This window comes from Capricornis sumatraensis, chromosome 20 (genome assembly GCF_032405125.1).
Source record: "Capricornis sumatraensis isolate serow.1 chromosome 20, serow.2, whole genome shotgun sequence".
NCBI lineage: Eukaryota > Metazoa > Chordata > Mammalia > Artiodactyla > Bovidae > Capricornis > Capricornis sumatraensis.
This window is the reverse complement of record NC_091088.1, coordinates 52,819,661-52,836,384: the sequence shown is the minus strand read 5'-3', so window position 1 is coordinate 52,836,384 and position 16,724 is coordinate 52,819,661. Positions and strand designations below refer to the sequence as shown.

The 16,724-nt window shown below is 38.0% G+C and overlaps 1 protein-coding gene across 1 annotated transcript in view; it reads left to right on the top strand.

Moving 5' to 3' along the window:
- The window catches only part of ZNF569 (zinc finger protein 569), a 91,586-nt gene that overhangs the window by 19,197 nt on the left and 55,665 nt on the right, over positions 1–16,724 (top strand). The window lies entirely within an intron of this gene.

The window sequence follows — 16,724 nt, the reverse complement described above, 5'->3', positions numbered from 1 at the left end:
CTGGATCATCGAAAAAGCAAGAGAGTTACAGAAAAACATCTATTTCTGCTTTATTGACTATGCCAAAGCCTTTGACTGCATGAATCACCACAAACTGTGGACAATTCTGAAAGAGATGGGAATACCAGACTACCTGACCTGCCTCTTGAGAAACCTATATGTAGGTCAGGAAGCAAGTTAGAACTGGACATGGAACAACAGACTGGTTCCAAATAGGAAAAGGAGTACGTCAAGGCTGTATATTGTCATCCTCCTTATTTAACTTCTATGCAGAGTACATCATGAGAAACGCTGGGCTGGAAGAAGCACAAGCTGGAATCAAGACTGCCGGGAGAAATATGAATAATCTCAGATATGCAGATGACACCACCCTTATGGCAGAAAGTGAAGAGGAACTAAAAAGCCTCTTGATGAAAGTGAAAGAGGAGAGTGAAAAAGTTGGCTTAAAGCTCAACATTCAGAAAATGAAGATCATGGCATCTGGTCCCATCACTTCATGGGAAATAGATGGGGAAACAGTGGCTGACTTTATTTTGGGGGGCTCCAAAATCACTGCAGATGGTGACTGCACCCATGAAATTAAAAGACGCTTACTCCTTGGAAGGAAAGTTATGACCAACCTAGATAGCATATTGAAAAGCAGAGACATTACTTTGCCACCAAAGTCCGTCTAGTCAAGGCTATGGTTTTTCCAGTAGTCATGTATGGATGTGAGAGTTGGACTGAAGAAAGCTGAGCACCGAAGAATTGATGCTTGTGAACTGTGGTATTGGAGAAGACTCTTGAGAGTCCCTTGGACTGCAAGGAGATCCAACCAGTCCATTCTGAAGGAGATCAACCCTGGGATTTCTTTCGAAGGAATGATGCTAAAGCTGAAACTCCAGTACTTTGGCCACCTCATGCGAAGTGCTGACTCATTGGAAAAGACTCTGATGCTGGGAGGGACTGGGGGCAGGAAGAGAAGGAGACGACAGAGGGTGAGATGGCTGGATGGCATCACGGACTCGATGGACGTGAGTCTGAGTGAACTCCGGGGGTTGGTGATGGACAGGGAGGCCTGGCGTGCTGCAATTCATGGGGTTGCAGAGTCAGACACGACTGAGCGACTGAACTGAACTGAAATAGAATGACGAGAGTAGACCATGGAGAAGGAAAGATCTGAGTCAAGATTTGAAGGTGTGAGGGAGTAAGTCTGTGGTTATCTAAGGGAAGAGCATACTAGACAGAAAAAGTTAGAGCAAAGGCCTCAGAGTGGAACTCTGCTGGTGTATTTGAGGAATATGGGGGAAGCTATAGTAGAGGTGTGTGTAAAGGGATGATTGATAGAGGAGGTCAGGTAACAGGGCCATATCTTGTAAGTCATTGTAAGCATTTTGGATTTTATTCTGAGGGAAATGGGCAGTCCTTGGAGAGTTTTGAATGGACAACTTAATTTGACATGCTGCTTTTGTGTTAAAAAAGAAAAAAAACAAAAACAAAGCAAAACCTAGGTACGAGACTATGGTATTAATTCAGATAAATGATGGTGGCTCAGACCACGGTGATAACAATGGTGAGAAGTGATTGGATTATCGATACATGTTAAATATGATGGAGCAGGCAAAATCTGTTTAGGGAAAGGATGTCAGTTGTGAGAGGAAGAGAAAAGCCCAAGGTGACATTACCTCAAAAGTTTTGGTTCCAAGCAACTGGCAAGATATGTTCCCATCTGCTGTGATGCGGAAAGCTACTGTTCCATCAGTTTTATTGAGTAACCACTTGGATATTCTAGCTTGTACTAGTCTAGAGATTATATTAATTTAGTAGTCATTGTCTATGAGATGGCTGGATCGCATCACGGACTCGATGGACGTGAGTCTGAGTGAACTCCGGGAGACGGTGACGGACAGGGAAGCCTGGCGTGCTGTGATTCATGGGGTCGCAAAGAGTCGGACACGACTGAGTGACTGAACTGAACTGACTGAACTGCCTATGTTTATTTAAATTAAGGAGGCAGGCTAAGATTATTAAGGACCTACATGTAAATGAAAGAATACCAAAGACTGATCACAGTGTGTTCCAACATTAAAGAGTTCATGGGTAAAAGCACAGACCAGTAAAAGATGCTAAGGAAGACCAGTGAGATGGAAGGAAAACCGAGACTGACATTACAGAAGCGAAATGAAAGTGAGTCAAAGAAAGAATAATCAGAGATACAGATACCTTTGGCAAGTTACATAATTGTGTAAGGCTTGAGAATTGACTATTTGATTTAGCAATATTGATGTTACTGTTGACCTTGAAAAGAGCAGGGTTATTTCTGATTTCTCTGTTTTGGAGTGAAATGAAAGCCTGATAAGAGAATAGAAATTGCAGACAGTGAGTACAGAGATAACTGTTTGGAGGTGTTGTGCTGCAAAAGAAAACAAATAATAATTAGTTAATAATTAGTGTAGCAGTAGGAATCGGAGTGTTTTGTTTTCAGGATGGGAGAAGTAATAGCAATTCTGTATGCTGATTGGAATAATCCAGTAAGGGACAAGGGTGGATGATTTAAGACAAAGAAGAAAGACTTACTGGAGCAAAGACCTTGTGTAGATGAGAAGGAATAAGATTAGAGGATGAAAGGATTAATTTAGATGATACCATGGGAGACTTATTCCTGGCAATAAAATGGCAGAATATGGAGTGCAGATGCTGGGAAGTGAGTAAATGATGTAGAAGCCTTCAGAAGTGTTCTTCTGCTCCCTTCAGTGCATTCACGAAGTGGTAAGCAAGGTTAGCTGGAAGTATGAGAGATAAGTTTGGGGTTTAAAAGAAGAGAGAGATGAAATAGTCACTAAAATGAGATACTTAATGTACTGTATAATTGATGTGAAGTCGCTCAGTGGTGTCCGACTCTTTGCGACCCCAGGGACTGTAGCTTATCAGGCTCTTCCGTCCATGGAATTTTCCAGGCAAGAGTGCTGGAGTGGATTGCCATTTCCTTCTCCAGGGGACTGTATACTCAGGAACATTAAAAGGCAAAGGGGCTAGTAAAAAGAATCATAAAGCTTAAAACTATGTTAACACAAGACCTTTGGAATTGCCATTAAACAGTAGCAAATAGTTTGAAAGCTTACTGTTTTTGAGGAAATTGTTCTGCTAATAAAACCCAGTCGTCTGCCACAGTCTGACTCAAACCCCTCAAACAGTCCTCAGACTATCATACAAACCCATCAGGAAATTATCCATTTATGGAAATTTGCCCATAGGAAACTATGTAAGAAAAAAATAAATACATCTATACCTCATGTGGTCTTTCTTCATTTGCTTTTTAAAATATATTAACTATTACATATATATATATATATATTTTTAAATGTGCTTTGCTTTTTCATTTATTTTGGCAATTGTTCAAATTTTCTGTTGCTGCATTAACAACTGCCCCAAACTTGGCTTAAAAAACAACAATCATTTATTTAACTCACACATCTACAAAAATTTGTCAGGACTTAGCAGTGACATCTCAAGTGGAGTAACTTGAAAGCTAGGAGTCATCTGATGGCTAAAGGCTAGAATCACCAAAAGACTCACTCACTCACATGCCTGGCATTTGATTCTGGCTGTCATCTGGACCGCAGAATCGTTGGCCACAGTACCTACATGTGATGTCTATATGTGGCTGCCTAACCTGTGACTTGAGTTCCAAGAGTGTATCCCAAAGAAGGTGGAAGTGCATACAATTATTATTATCTAGCCTCAGAAGTCACATAACATCATTGTATCATATTCCTTTGGTTGAGGCAGTTTTAACTCAATGAAGTATCATAAAGTAAAAAGAGCTTGTAGGATAAGATATATTGTGCTATATTTGGAAAATACAATATGCCGCAAAGATGCTTCCATACGTAATTTTGGAAGTCACATAATCTCACTTCTGCCATTCTCCATTGCTTTAAGCAGTTGCATCTTTTTTTTTTTTCTTAAAAAAAATTGGCTGCACCAGGTCTTAGTTGTGGCACATGAGATCTTTAGTTGCGGTATGTGGGATCTAGTTCCCTGACTAGGGATCAAACCCAGGCCCCCTGCATTGGGAGCTTGGAATCTTACCCAGTGAACCACCAAGGGAAGTCCCTCAAAAAAATTTTGGAAGCGCTCATTTTTTATTATTGAAATATAATTGATATACTCTTATTAAGTTTCAGGTATATTGCATAATGATTTTGTATTTGCTAAACAACCCACTCCAGTGTTCTTGCCTGGAGAAGCCCAGGGATGGGGGAGCCTGGTGGGCTGCCATCTCTGGGGTCGCACAGAGTCGGACACGACTGAAGTGACTTAGCAGCAGCAGCAGCAAATGATCACCATGATAAATCTAGTAACATCTATCCCCATACAATGTTATTACAGTATTATTGACAGTATTCCTTATGATGTGTATTATATTCCCATGGCTTATTTATTTTATAACTGGAGATTTGTATCTCTTTATCCCCTTCACCTATCCCCTGCCCCAAATACCCATTCTTCCCTTTGGCAGCCACCAATTTGTTCTCTATGAGTGTTTTCATTTTGTTTGTTTTTTAGACTCTACATATAAGTGAAATCATATGGTATTTGTCTTTATTTTACTTAGCATAATACCCTCTAGATGCATATATTATTAAAATGGCAAGATTTCATTTTTATGAAATGAGTAATTCCATTGAGTATATATACTGAGTTGAATATATATATATATAAATATATATACCACATATTCTTTATCCATTCATCTATTACTAGATACTTAGGTGGCTTCCACATCTTGGCTTGTAAATAATGCTGCAGTGAACACTGGGGAGCATATATCTTTTTGAATTAGTGGTTTTTTCTTTGGGTAAATATCTAGAAGTGAAATTTCTGGGTCATATGGCAGTTCTATTTTTAAGTTTGGAGGACCTTCCATAATATTTTCATAGTAGCTGCATCAATTTACAATCCCATCAACAATGTGCAAGTGTCCCCTTTTCTCCACATTTTTGCTAAAACTTGCCATTTTTTATCTTTTTGATGACAGCTATTCTGACAGGTGTGAGGTGATATCTCATTGCAGTATTAATTTGCATTTCCCTTATTAGTGATGTTGAGCATCTTCTCATATGTCTGTTGGCCATCTGTATGTCTTCTTTGGAAGGATGTCTCTTTGGGTCCTCTGTCCATTTTTTAATTAGGTTGATTTTTTTTTTTTTGATGTTGAGTTGTATGGGTTCCCTGTATATTTTGGATTTTTACCCCTTATTGGAGATATCATTTGCAAATATTTTCTTACATCAGTAGTCTGCCTTTTTGTTTTGTTGATAGTTTTTACTTTCACTGTGCAAAAGCTTTTGAGTTGAATGTAGTAGCATCTGTTTTATTTTGCCCTTTGTTTCCCTTGCATGAGGAGACAGATCAGAAAAAGTATTGCTAAGAACACTGTCAGATACGTCTTAATGGGATGGTGTCATGTTTTAAGAAAGCATATAAGATGGGATATATTTTAGCAGCATTCTTGGAAAATATATTTTGTCCAGGAGATTCTCTCAGTTATGAAGAGTTTCTTTGTGTTTATGGTGGTATATTATTATTATAGCTGTATATTATTATTTTGTTGATGCACTTTGGCAGAATTCCAAAATTCTCATTTTCTTCCTGGGAACCTGGCTACCAAGCCCTGTACCAAATTTCCCATTCTCCCCTACCAGTTATGGTCTTGTGACTAAGTGAAATGTCATCAGAAGTGATACACAGTTCCCCTCTCATTTGCTCAAAGAGTAATTTCCATGAATATAGAAATCTGAATGCATCATTAATTCCAGTTAAGATAAATATTTAATGTGGCTATTAAAGGATACATTTTACTTCTGGTTCTGGAGCAAGATGGAGTATAAAGAATTGTTAAACTATGGTAGAAAAGTAACTATAAGATATAAAAACACTCTGTTATTTTAGTTGCTAAGTTGTGTCCAACTCTTTTGCAACCCCATGGACTGTAGCCCACCAGGCTTCTCTGTCCATGAGATTTCCCAGGCAAGAATACTAGAATGTCATTTCCTTCTCCAGGGTATCTTCCTGACCCAGGAATTGAACCCATGTCTCTAGCATCTCTTGTATTACCAGGCAGATACTTTACCACTGAGGCAAGGGAAGCCCAAAAGAACTCTGAAGAATACCTAGAGGCCGAGGGAGAATATCAAAGGAAAGATAAATTTTGAAGGTGAGTCCCATCTTTTAACTCTGGGGTTCAGTTCAAATTTCACAGAAGGTGTGGTTTCAGCCCCACTGGATGGTGGAGAATTTTGGTGGGTTTCCAGGGCCAGAGCTGATCTATAGTCATTGAGCAAGCAGGAGACAAACCTTTGGGACACAATTGAATTGCAGCTGGTAGAGTTGAGGTGCAGGTACACGGTTTAGAAAACTGTCTGCATTGAAAGGGACATGGGAAATTGCCAGGGCATAAGTGACTGACATCTCATGTGTGGGCACCTAAAGCTGCTGTAGCCCAAGGACTACAGTTCACATTATGTACATCAAGAAGGAAGTTTGTTGGCTTTGGTTGGGCTGTAGAGTTGCCAATCACAATGGAATGAAACTATTAGAAATAACAATAGCAGTAGGAAAGAGGGAAATCCACAAAAAATGTGGAAATTGAACATACTCTTAACCAATATATCAGATAAGAAATCACAAGGGAAATTAGAAAATATCTTGAGACAAATGGAAATAAAAACACAAGACACAAAGACTTATGGGATGCATCCAAATCAGAGGGGAATTTATAGCTATAACATTTACATTAAAAAAGAGCTCAAACCAATAACCTAACTTTAGTTCAACATGTGGAACTAAAAAAAGAACAAGCTAAACCCAAAGCTATCAGAAGAATAGAAGTAGTAAATATTAGAGCAGATATAAACCAACAAATAGATTCATGGGATTAGATTTGATAAGACAGAGTGCCTGAAGAACTATGGACAGAGGTTCGTAACACTGTACAGGAGGCAGTGATCAAGACCAGTCCCAAGAAAAAGAAATGCAAAAAGGCAAAATGGTTGTCTGACGAGGCCTTACAAATAGCTGAGAAAAGAAGAGAAGCTACAGGCAAAGGAGAAAAGGAAAGATACCCATCTGAATGCAGAGTTCCAAAGATTAGCAAGGAGAGATAAGAAAGCCTTCTTAAGTGATCAATGCAGAGAAATAGAGAAAAACAATAGAATGGGAAAGGCTAGAGATCTCTTCAAGAAAATCAGAGATAACCAAGGGAACATTTCATGCAAAGATGAGCACAATAAAGGACAGAAATGGTATGGACCTAACAGAAGCAGAAGATATTAAGAAGAGGTGGTAAGAATACATAGAACAACTGTTTAAAAAAAAAAGGTCTTAATGACCCAGATAACCACGATGGTGTGGTGACTCACCTAGAGCTAGACATCCTGGAGTGTGAAGTCAAGTGGGCCTTCAGTTCAGTTCAGTCGCTCAGTCGTGTCTGACTCTTTGCGACCTCATGAATCGCAGCATGCCAGGCCTCCCTGTCCATCACCAACTCCCGGAGTTCACTCAGACTCACGTCCATCAAGTCAGTGATGCCATCCAGCCATCTTAGGAAGCATTATTATGAACAAAGCTAGTGGAGGTGATGGAATTCCAGCTGAGCTATTTGAAATCCTAAAAGATTATGCTTTTAAAGTGCTCACTCCATATGCTAGCAAATTTCGAAAACTCAGCAGTGGCCACAGGACTGGAAAAGGTCAGTTTTCATTCCAATCCCAAAGAAAGGCAATGCCAAAGAATGTTCAAACTACCACACAATTGGATTCATTTCACATGCTAGCAAAGTAATGCTCAAAATTCTCCAAGTGAGGCTTCAACAGTATGTGAACCATGATTTTCCAGATGTTCGAGCTGGATTTATTTATTTTTTTATTTTTTAAAATTTTTATTTTTACTTTTTTACTTTACAATACTGTATTGGTTTTGCCACACATTGACATGAATCCACCACGGGTGTACATGCGTTCCCAAACTTGAACCCCCCTCCCACCTCCCTCCCCATAACATCTCTCTGGGTCATCACCGTGCACCAGCCCCAAGCATGCTGTATCCTGTGTCGGACATAGACTGGCGATTCGATTCTTACATGATAGTATACCTGTTACAATGCCATTCTCCCAAATAATCCCACCCTCTCCCTCTCCCTCTGAGTCCAAAAGTCCGTTATACACATCTGTGTCTTTTTTGCTGTCTTGCATACAGGGTCGTCATTGCCATCTTTCTAAATTCCATATATATGTGTTAGTATACTGTATTGGTGTTTCTCTTTCTGGCTTACTTCACTCTGTATAATCGGCTCCAGTTTCATCCATCTCATCAGAACTGATTCAAATGAATTCTTTTTAACGGCTGAGTAATACTCCATTGTGTATATGTACCACAGCTTTCTTATCCATTCATCTGCTGATGGACATCTAGGTTGTTTCCATGTCCTGGCTATTATAAACAGTGCTGCGATGAACATTGGGGTACATGTGTCTCTTTCAATTCTGGTTTCCTTGGTGTGTATGCCCAGCAGTGGGATTGCTGGGTCATAAGGTAGTTCTATTTGCAATTTTTTAAGGAATCTCCACACTGTTCTCCATAGTGGCTGTACTAGTTTGCATTCCCACCAACAGTGTAGGAGGGTTCCCTTTTCTCCACACCCTCTCCAGCATTTATTGCTTGCAGATTTTTGGATCGCAGCCATTCTGACTGGTGTGAAGTGGTACCTCATTGTGGTTTTGATTTGCATTTCTCTAATAATGCGTGATGTTGAGCATCTTTTCATGTGTTTGTTAGCCATCCGTACGTCTTCTTTGGAGAAATGTCTATTTAGTTCTTTGGCCCATTTTTTGATTGGGTCGTTTATTTTTCTGGAATTGAGCTGCATAAGTTGCTTGTATATTTTTGAGATTAGTTGTTTGTCAGTTGCTTCATTTGCTATTATTTTCTCCCATTCAGAAGGCTGTCTTTTAACCTTGCTTATATTTTCCTTTGTTGTGCAGAAGCTTTTAATTTTAATTAGATCCCATTTGTTTAAGGCTGCTCCCGTGCCCGCCCGGGGCCCAAGATGGAAGCGGCCATTGGCCCGCACCTTCCCACCGGAGCCTGTCCCTGAAGAGAGTGGGCGTCGAGGCCCGCCGCTGTCCCTCCCGCCTCCCCCACCGCACCCCGGGGAAGGCCTCTCCAAGCTGGATTTAGAAAAGGCAGAGGAACCAGAGATCAAATTGCCAACATCTGTTGGATCACAGAAAAAGCAAGAGAGTTCCAGAAAAAAACATCTGCTTTATTGACTATGCCACAACCTTTGACTGTGTGGATCACAACAAACTGGGAAATTCTTCCAACGATGGGAATATCAGACCACCTGACCTGCCTCTTGAGAAATCTGTATGCAGGTTAAGAAGCCACGTGTAGAACTGGACATGGAACAATGGACTGGTTCCAAATTGGGAAAGGAGTACATCAAGGCCGTATATTGTCACCTTGCTTATTTAACTTATATGCAGAGTACATCATGCAAAATGCCTGGCTGGATGAAGCAGGAGGTAGAATCAAGATTGCTGGGAGAAATAATCATAACCTCAGATATGCAGATGACACCACCCTTATGGCATAAAGTGAAAAGGAATGAAAGAACCTCTTGATGAAAGTGAATGAGAGAAAAAGCTGGCTTAAAGCTCAACATTCAGAAAACTAAGATCATGGCATCCAGTCCCATTACTTCATGGCAAATAGATGGGGAAACAGTGGTAGACTATATTTGGCGGGGCTCCAAAATCAGTGCAGATGGTGACTGCAGCCATGAAATTAAAAGATGCATGCTCCTTGGAAGAAAAGTTATAACCAACCTAGATAGCATATTAAAAAGTAGAGACAGTACTTTGCCAACAGAGGTCCCCTAATCAAAGCTATGGTTTTTCCAGTAGTCATGTATGGATGTGAGAGTTGGACCATAAAGAAAGCTGAGGACCGAAGCATGGATGCTTTTGAACTGTGGTGTTGGAGAAGACTCTTGAGAGTCCCTTGGACTGCAAGATCAAACCAGTCAATCCTAAAGAAATCAGTTCTGAATATTCACTGGAAGAACTGATGCTGAAGCTGATGTGAAGAACTGACTCATTGGAAAAGACCCTGATGCTGGGAAAGATTGAAGGCAGGAGAAGGGGATGACAGAGGATAAGGTGGTTGCATGGCATCACCGACCTGATGCACATGAGTTTGAGCAAGCTCCAGAAGTCGGTAATGGACAGAGAAGCCTGGTGTGCTGCACTCCATGGGGTTGCAAAGAGTCAGACATGACTGAGTGACTGAACTGAAACTGAGAATTCTATATAAAAATAATCAGTAAACCCGGAAGCTGTTTTTTTGAAAATAACTGCAAAATCGGCAAATCTTTCTCTATGACTATACATATAGACAGAGATAGAAGACTTAAATCACTAAAATCAGAAGTGAAAGGAAGACTATAAACAGTTGTAGACCAACATACTGATAATCTTGATGAAATAGGCAATCTTCTAGAAACACATGAACTACAAAAAACAGTTCAAGAAGAAATAGATCTTGATGCTGGGAAAGATAGAGGGCAGGAGAAGAGAGCCCTTCTCCTGAGGGCTCCCTTCAAAGGATAAGATGGTTGGATGGCATCGTTGACTCAATGGACATGACTTTGAGTGAACTCCAGGAGATAGTGAAGAACAGGGAAACCTGGTGTGCTGCAATCGATAGGGTCACAAAAAGTCAGACATGACTGAGCAACTGAAAAGCAACAACAAATAGGCCTGTAACAACAACAACAAAAAGCAATTAAATCAGTAATCACAAACCTCCCAACAAAGAAAAGCTCAGGACAAGATGGCTTAACTGGTGAATTTTAGAACACCACCAATACTTAAAACTCTTCCCACAAATTGAATTAAATAGAAAACTAACAAACTCATCCTAAGAGGTCAACATTACCTTGATTTTAAAGCCAAAACAAAACAACAAAAAAACAAACCCAAAAAATCTACTGGGAAAAAAAAAAAAAACCTGAAAGCCAGTAACCCTAATGAATAGGATGCAAATATCCTCAAAACAGTACTGGCAATAATAATATGCTAGTGAATTCAGCAAGCTACTGAAAGGATTAACATTGTGGCCAAGTGGAATTTATCCAGGTCCTGTGAGGGTGTTTCAAAATAGGAAACCAATGTAATGTGCTACATTTATAAGGAGGAAAAATCTAAATAATAATATCAACTGATGCAGAAATAAGTCTGAATTAAAACTATAAAACTCTTAGGACAAAATGTAGGTGTAAATCTTTGTGACCTTGGATTAATGGTTTCTTAGATATGATTCCAAAGGAAAGAAATAGACAAATTGGAATTTATCAAAATTAAAAACTGTTTTGCTTCAAAGGGCACTGCCAAGAAAGTAGAGAACCTACAAAAATGGGATAATGTTTATAAATAACAAATCTGATAAGTGACTTGTCTGAGTCCTTTTGCTGTAAAGAATACCATAGCTGAATGGCTTATCCACAACAGAAATGTGTCACAGTTCTTGAGGCTGGAAAGTTCAAGATGAAGTTGCTGGCAGATTCCATGTCTGGTGAGGGTCTACTTTCTGTTTCATAGTTGGATATCTTTTCACTGTGTGCTAACATGGCAGAAGGAGCAAGTGAGCTCTTTGGGCTCATTTATAAGGGTACTGCTCCCATTTGTGAGGGCTCTGCTTTTATGACATAATTGTCCTCTGAATGCCCTGCCTCCAAATACCTTCACATTTGTCATTAGGGCTTGACACGTGGATTTTTATTTGTGGGGGTGGGGGGACACAAACATTCAGACCATAGCAGAACTTGTATGTAGAGTACATGGAACACTCTGATAGTTCAACAATAAAAAGAACCCCATTGTTAGGGACTGAGTATGCATATGTTGAAATCCCAACCCACAATTGGAAGGTGCAGCCTTTGGGAGGTAATCATTTCATAGTGTATAAATATACCAAGTGGGCTTCTCTGGTGGCTCAGACGGTAAAGCGTCTGCCTGCAATGTGGGAGACCCAGGTTCGATTCCTGGGTTGGGAAGATCCCCTGGAGAAGGAAATAGCAACCCACTCCAGTACCCTTGCCTGGAAAATCCCATGGACGGAGAAGCCTGGTAGGCTACAGTCCATGGGGTTGTGAAGAATTTGACACAACTGAGCGACTTCTGTTTCTTTTCTTTTTCTTTCTAAATATACCAAAACATTACATTGTACATTTTAAATATATATAATTTTAATTTGTCAGTCATACCTCAGTAAAGCTGGGGGAAAAAAGAATGATGGAGAAAAAAATGTGTAGTAAGTAGGCTATAAAACTCTCAGCATAAAAATACAGTCATGCTCAAAACACTGATCCCTAGAGGAAAAGTCACCAGATTAACAGTGATTGCATTTGGAAGTCGATTGTATACAAATTTCTTTCTGAAGAAAATGGTGACTATGGGTTGAATGAATGGTAAACGTGGCATGTCTGAGGTACAGTGAAGAAATAACTGACAAAAGCAAACATTAAATGTTTTTTTATTATGAAATAGTTTAAATATACAGAAAGATACAGAGAATAAAACCCCACAACCAGCTTTATTATTTTAGAAGAATTGGCCATGATTGCTTATTTTTTCACAAATGATTTCTCATTTTTCTCCCTCTCCAGAGGTCATCACAATTTGATGATTATTTCCATAATGTTATTACACTATTTTCATATGGTATTCAGCCATGAAAAAATATGTAATTTTGATTTGCATGTTTTCAAACTTTATATAAATAAGTAGAACCATATCATACAAAATACCCCCTAGTTCAATTTCAGTATTGTTTCTCAGATGTATCCATGTTGATAGAAATATCTCTAGTTCCTTCATTTCAACTTCAAGTCTAACATTTAAACCCCAATGATTTTTTTGATTGCCTAAAACTTTTCATTTCTACAAACACTGAAATGGGTCTTCATGTACATCTCCCTGAACACGAGAGGCCCTGTAGAGGTTTAAGTCGAATTTCTGGGTCAAAGAGTATCCATATCTTCAACTTTACTAGATATTGACAAATTCTTTTTTAAAAACTACAGTAAGTCCCCTACACAGGAATGAGTTCTGTTCCAAGAGAATGTTTTTAAGTCCAATTTTTCCATGTCCAACTGTTAGCCTGGGTACCCAAGTGACACAATTGGCTATATAGAACTCTGCTGTCGGAGAAGGGAATGAATGGCAACCCACTCCAGTATTCTTGCCTTGAGAATTCTGTGGACTTTTCACACAAATAATACATAAAAAGCAAAAAATAAAGAACACATTTTCAATCTTATAGTACAGTACCTTGAAAAGTACAGTAGTACAGTAAAACAGCTGGCATACAGGGGCTGACATCAAGGGAACAGGCAAGAATTACTGACTGAAGGAGGGAAGTAGGGTATGGTAGAACTGAAGGATTGTCAGCAATAGAAGATATCAGTTACATCACTGCCTGCTTTTACGCTTGCTTCTGGACATTCTGGACTTGAAATAAAGATACTGTACTACTGTGCTCTGTACTGTGAAGTACACAAAAGCACAGCTACTTGTAGAGGATGGAAGCATGTCACAAGGTACGCCAGACATGTAAACTAACTTACATGACTGAACATGTGAATGCACATACACATGTTTGAAAGCTTGCAACTTGAAGAAGATTTGTATATAGCGGACTTACTGTATTTTCAACTGCATTGTATGATTATTTCTATTGCTCCACATCTTTCCAGTAATTAGTACTGTGATGCTTTTGAAATAGTTCACTGTGATTTTGTTTCCCTCACTGCCATGATGTATACTGTCAATGCTTTTACTACTCCCAAATCCATTCTTTCTCTACTGGTATTTAAACCATCTTTATCATATGCAAACTTTCTACAAATAGATTTGATTCAACAATTTTATTGTTGTTCTTTAGAATTCACACTTCATAGATTAATTTTAAGTTTTAAGATTTGATGTGAAATTAAAGGGCAAAAAGGCCTATTGAGGAATTTTGTTGGCATTGCAGTGAATTTGTTAATCAGAAATAATGGATAACTTTATTATCTTGAGTCTCTTCAGCCTAGGCTGCATAATACCCTTTGATTTATTTTATTATTCTTCAGTTTTCTGGACCTAGAAAATCTATTGTTTTAACTCCTTGAGGATCTGGTCTTTGTATCAAACATGTCTCCTCATGTCTAAATTGGGGTGTGGCAAACAGCAGCTACTCAATATTCACTGAATGAATGAAACTGTATATGTGTGTGTGTGTGTGTGTGTGTGTAGTTTGTAATTTTCTTCTCTCAATCCCCTTTTGATTTCAGTTTTACTATCACCTGATAAAAATTTATAAACTCGGTATTTTTTTCTGTAGTATGAAACAGTTTAGATGAAATCACCTAGATTAACCCATACTATTACTTGGGACTGATGTCGTTTTATGCTGCAGTATGAATTTCTTGAGGTTTTGGAGTTAACTGCAATACTCTCTGTGCTTGATCTAAATAGAAGTTCTGTATTTTTCTCAGTGAACCTTCATTTTCTTTAATTACTTTATCTAATTCTTTCTCTCTAGAAAACTCCTAAAACCAGCTATGTTATATAGTTCTACTTCTATTACTTGCCTGTAGTAAAAACACTCCTACATATATTTTAAAGTTTTTAGGTTGTCCCACTTGTGACCTGCTGCTTTCCATGGATATCCTTCTTTGTCTACTAAGGAATCTTGTTTTAGCTGTAAGGATTAAATGAGTTAATATATGTTGAGTATGTAGAATAGTGCCTGGTGCATAGTAGGCACTCAATACATGTTAGCTATCATTATTTAGTTGAAGATCTGCTATATTTGATGCACTAGGTGAAGTACTTTGCATGCAAATTTCTTACTTAATATGCACCAATCTACAACAGACACTATTTCATTTAATACTCACATTTCTATACTACAGTATCCTTTATTATCCCTATTTTAAGAATTAAAGAAAACCCTGAGTTTCAGATAAGTCAAGCAAATTACTCAAATTCACACAATGCCAGAATAGTAGGAGAGCTATGATTTTCCAGAATCTAAGCTCTTAGTCCTGGTAAGTGCCTAGATCTAGTGCCTAGATCTGAGAGAGAAACAAATAAAATAAGGCTGAAAGGTATATAAGAACTAGATAATGAAGTTCCTCATAGACAGTTTTAAAGACTGTAGATGTTAAAGAACAACAGCAAGGCAGTGATGTATTACTATACTTGAAAATAATCATTTTGGGTGGATGGTGGGAAATGAATTTAAGGGGACCAAAAGTTGATAGAAGAAGATCTGTTAGAAAGCTATCGAGTGATCCTCATGATTGGTCAACAGAAACTAACAGAATTCTATAGCTGAAACTACCATTTAGTAATCACTTGAAAATCCAGATGCACATTAGAAATATCTTGGAAATTTTTTAAAAACACAAATGCCCAGGTATTACTTTTCCCCCAAAAACTCCAGATGTGATTCTAATGAGCAGCCATGTTTAAAAACAACTGGACTATATGATGATCTTTTATCTAGTTTCACTTTTTCTATTTCATATTCAATTCTCCCATTTCATTTACTTGGTTTTCCAATCTCTGTCTCATTTTTTGTTGTTCTTTCTCAAGCCTTTATCAAGTGTAGTAGAAAAGCTTTTGTATTCATACATACATATATGATAATATATATTTTAAAAATATGAATTTTTGCTTAGCTAAAAAATTTATGACATTTTGGCTCCACTTGTTTGACTAAGTATGAATAGAACGCTAGATTTCTAATTTGTATTCACTCAAAACTTTGATATAGTCCCACTTATTCTGGCATCTAGTATTACTGCTAAAAGTCTAGAAAGCTTATTATTTTAGTGATTAAAAAAATTTTTTTTGAATGATGCTTGAAACTTCAATTCTGAGAATATAAAGAAATACTATGTTGTTAAAAAAACAAACAAGAAATTAACATGTGATACACTAACTATAGATTTGGTTCAAATTTCACAAAATTGTATGCTAGAGTCCATTATATCTTCATATCTTACTCGATTCCACACTGTATTTAGTTGCAGTGGGCATGAAACAAATTCTGATAAATTCTCTTTTCATTTTTATTCTGTTACAAATATTTTCTAATTTTCATTGTTATGGTTTCTGAGATACACACATCATTTAAAAGTGGACGTTTAATTTCCAAATACATGTTTTTTTTAAAGTATCCTTGATATTAATTTCTAATTTTGATATTAATTTCTCATTTACATGCTTTCTTCTGTGCAATCACCCTCTGTGTTTTCCCAGTCTTTTAACTTCATCGAGGCTTTTGATGGCTAAGTCAAAGATCTCTCTTGGTAAATGTCACATTGCACTTGAAAATGTGTAGGTTATTTTCAAATATCTTTTCATATTGATTCCTAACATAATTCCACAGTGATAAAAAAGAACAGACTCTGTATGATTTCAATACTTTTAGACCATGAAACTTTTGCACCTCATTTTACATCCCTGGATATGTTACAGAGTCTCTTGGTTTATAGTCTATGGGAACTTCAATAGAACTTTTATCCTACTGTTGTGTGAAAATTATATAAATCTTAATTATGTTGAATTGGTTCATAAATAGTGCTTTTCTATTCTACTATATCCTTCCACTTTTCTGCCTATATACTC